We start from the raw sequence: 4,555 nt of genomic DNA on the forward strand, positions 1-4,555 counted from the left end.
TTTTGCTTTCTTTTAGGTTGTTTCAATTTTTTTTAAAGTGTTTATTTATTCGTGAGAGACAGAGAGGCAGAGACATAGGCAGAGGGAGAAGCAGGCTCCCTGCGGGGGAGCCTAATGTGGGACTTGATCCCAGTACCCCAGGATCTGACCTGAGCCAAAGGCAGACGCTCAACCACTGAGCCACCCAGGTGCCCTCAAATTTTTTTAAATTTTGCACCCCAGTCAGTAAAAAAATGTTTTAGCATTTATACACATTATATGGATATCTGTCTAGAAACTTTACACAGGCATTAATTTTCAATACCGTTATAAAACACTGATTTTTTTTTTCCCGGGTGAGATGAAAAAGAAGCACCTAGAACTAGCTCCAGTGTCGTCTTCCCATGCCCACACAGTCTGGGCCAGTTTACACGCATACTATTTTGAAGACCATAATTTTTTCACCATGGTTTAGTGACACTCATGTGGAATTGCAACTACTTTGTAACTAATGGCTTCCATTTCAAAGCTTGCCTGAAAAGCAAGTTGCCACAGACTGATGAAGGTCATCCTTATGACATGACTTTCACTCACTTGCTTTCTGATGTGTTTTCATAAGCAGAAGAGAGAGGGATGAGGTTCTAGGGAACAACCTGTCAGTGGCATAACTAAAAGCAGAAGGCCCAGGGAAAAGTGCCAGGCAGGTGAAACCATCACATGTGCCACAATAGGAAAATAGACTGGTGGCTCTAGGTGATACCTATGAGGCCACCCCACTTTTCCTGTTCTGGTGCTCAGTTTAAACCTAAGCATACTACACAAGGGCTAAAATGTGTTTATCAGTTTCTCCTTAATCTCAGTGTGTTTATGGTCTGTCAACACAGCAGAATCTCCTATACGCTATGGAAAAGGATTTTGGTGTCAGAAGGGAGAGAGTCCCTGAGAGCCAAACCCTGATGTTTCTATCGGTTACATCATCTACAGCAGCGCCTCTTAGGCTAGAGGAGCATGTAGCTCACAGGTCACCTTCCTGCAATGACTATGCTCCGTGACTGAGAAGCTATTTTTCCTAGTACTTCATTCTTCATCTGGATTTTTAGGGCTTAATGCCAATGTCAACAGCTGTTGAGTGGCAAAAAGAGGAATTAAAACATGGGCATCTTTTAAATATTCATTTCAGAAAAGAGCTAGGATGTTCACCTGTATAATATGTGGCATCCTTTCTCTTAATTTTTAATAGTGAAGCTCTAATTCTTAGAATTCCTTTTAAAGATTTTTTCCCCCAAAGAGAACTGCTTTATATTGTTTCAGATAAGTAATACATGTTCATTGTGAAGAATTAAAACACGTAAAAATATAAAGGAGTCATCTGGAATCCCACCATCCTGTGACAGCCACTGTGGTGCTTTGTAATGCAGCCACTCAGCTGAACTGAACTGTGTTTCCCAGAATTCTGCTTCCACCCAGGAAGGGTGAGCCACAGATTCTTGTGCAAGATACGGAGGGTCCAGGTTAAGCAGTAGCCACTTCGTAGCTCACACATGTTGCATATCTCTAAGCCTACCTCCCAGTGTGAATCTGCATCTGGGCCGCAAGTCTCCAGCTGCGCCTGGATCTTCAGCAATCATGATCGAAGGTCTGCCTGCCTTGTCCCCTGGGCTTCAAGTTCCAACTCTTCTCTGAGAGAATGTGGCTTCCAGAGACTGCTTTGCCACTTCCTACAGCTGCATAAGGGTCAATCTGCCAGAACAATTCCCCTTTATATATTCATAATGATGGAAATTGAGAACATTTTCATAAAGTTATTTTGAGAGCCTATTGGCATTTCTGTTAGGAGGAGGAAAAATAAGGAAGAACTCTATTAATCTAACTTTGGTCCCCATTTTAAAGATGTGGAAAATGAAGCCTAGAAGGGAAGGGGCTGTTTTTTAACCTGGTTTTTCTACTGCTCGTTGACTGGCTCCCAAACTCCATGGAATGTGGTGGTTTCTTTCCTACAGAACACTGAAAGAAAAAAAAAAATCACTGCTTGGGCTACCTCTCCTAGACCATTATTTCTTCAGCTGGAAGCTTCGGCTGTCTTCTCTCTTCAGTACCATTATGTACTTACTTATGTGCCACTGACAATGAGTGAGAAAATGCAAACCCTGTTAGAAGGGTCCTTGTGACACGAGCTCTCCAGCCCTGATGAACTGAACATTCCTGCAAAAAACACATGATTTCCTTCTCTGATTGATGCAAAATCAGTCCACATAGACAATTCTGAAAACTACTTGGGAATCAGCCATGTGGCATCATTTTAGGAAAAGCAGACTTCTGCACCATACAAATAAAAAGATGAGTCAGGAGCTACAGCATTTAGTGTGGGCAGGGGCCAGATGGGAAAAGAGGCAAAATGCAAAACACCAAGCTGCAAATGGGTGTCTTACTGTACTTCAGTTTCAAAGTGAAAGTGGAGATAATTTAGTTCTGTGATCACAGGACTCTGCACTGGCAGATTTGTAACTGCTAATTATAAAATTTGAAACATAAATAATGTTGGAACTCATTCTTGTAAAGCACTTCTAGGGTTGCATAATTGTTGTAAAGTCCCTAGTTCTTTGATTTTTGAAGCTACTGACGGGCTGGCTGAGGACAGGCAATTCCATGGAGAGCAGCAGGTGCTTTTCTGTGCTCAGGACACTGGCTCTGTGCCCCTGGGACGAGAAAGCTGAGATCCAGCCCTGTTCTCACTAGAGGCTTAACATGGATCTCAACACGGAACTTATGAGGGTCAGGGAATAGCCATGGGAGGGGGCGATCTCCTGAGGAGAGAGCATTTGAGCTGAGCCTTGATGTATGTGGCTAGGCAGGCACACTCCTTCAGGAGTATTGAGTACCTGGATCTGGGTGGGGCAGGGAGACTTGGAAAAGAACTTCAGGCTTCACCCCACATACTGGAATCTTCACGCTCAGCTTTTCACTGAAGGCTCAGTGTTCACTTAGCAAAAAAATGCAGCAACAAAATAGAACTTCTGCTGTGATCCTTAGGAGGCACTCAGATTCTATCAGGATAGAACCATAAGGCAACAACACAGAAAGCTGATGACCAGACAGCTTTTCTCCTCCATAGCCTGAGCACAGTGACTTCTGAGAGGGAAAGTGGTGCTAGAATTTTGTATGAACCTGTCATCCCATCTGGTCTTCACATGACTGGGAACAGTCTGGAAGAGCAGGAAGGGCCATGGCTACCTGGTTTCAGACCCACACCATGACTCACCAAGCTGTGAGACCCTGTAGGAGACATGCAGCCTGAGCTCAGAGATATAAACAGCAAGAGGATCAAATAAATGTGAAAATAACCTATTTGTAACCTATAAATCAGGACTATTTAGAGATATATTTTGCTGCGGGTCAACCCCTTCAAGACTTGCTGTATTTTTAGGTGTAAGAGGGGAGGTTTTTTTCTGCAGAATGACAATGACCTTTGATGAGATTATTCTATTAGGGTCCCTAAAAATGAATAGTGCCATACAATTCAAACCAGTGCCAACCACAGATGGTAATTTCAACACATACAGGTTAGAGTATGGTTAAAAATAGAAAAAGACTCAAGAGTGGGACTTGAGTTTTGCCAGTAACTCTGTGACTCTAGCAGGTGCCTCAGTTTCCTCATCTTTGAAGCACACAGAAGATGCTTTGCCACTTCAGGGATTATGGAAAATAGTACAGTGTGTGTGGGTGTCCAGAACTTACAGGTTGAAAATGCTAACCAAAGATATTCTAGAGCACAGTCCATTAAAATGAGGATTCCATGAAGCTCACACTTCAGAAACAAGAGGTAATCCTAAATGCCTAAATGGAAGAAACCTGTAAAATTAATTTACCACAGGGGGAGAGCCTATCTTCCCCACTACTTAGGAATGCTGGTAGGAAGTGAAAAGTGACCAATGTTTTAGTCATTAAGCCAGTCCTGGAATATACCCGAAGACAAAATTTTCACTCTCAGGGAAGGAGCTGCTTGTTGTTGGCAAAAACACCAGCTTGCTTTTCCTTGCCAACACACAGCTGGCAATATTTCCTGGCCTCATGGCAGTGAGGTATGCCCAAGTCTGCCAAGGGAACGCAAGCGGAAATGATAATGTGCTATTTCCGGACCACAACTTTGATCAAAGCTTTCTGTGTTCTACTGACTTGGATTTAAATCACTGCAAGGTCCTAGGACAGCCCTTCTCACATAGGGTTCCCGGTGCTGTCAGGTCTTCGTTGGATGCAGTGAAGGTGAAAATAGTCACCCAAACAGATTTCCTGAAACCTCTTTCTCTGGAGAACTGGAGAAAGGCTGCCCTAGGGGATGACATGGCTGCAGGATCACAGGAAGCTGGTCCCTGAATAACTACACAAACATCCTTATATAAATGAAAAATAAATGGGTCATTGTGAACTTTGAGGTCTATTAGTTTCAGTAGCCCAACATGACGCCCAACTAACAGATCACCTTCCACTGACTCCCTTAACAGAGAGGTGTCATTTACACCCACCTTTCAGTGATCCAAAGGCACAGAGATCAACATTTCATGCTTGTATTTCCTCCACG

The sequence above is a fragment of the Nyctereutes procyonoides genome, unplaced genomic scaffold (genome assembly GCF_905146905.1).
Source record: "Nyctereutes procyonoides isolate TBG_1078 unplaced genomic scaffold, NYPRO_anot_genome, whole genome shotgun sequence".
NCBI lineage: Eukaryota > Metazoa > Chordata > Mammalia > Carnivora > Canidae > Nyctereutes > Nyctereutes procyonoides.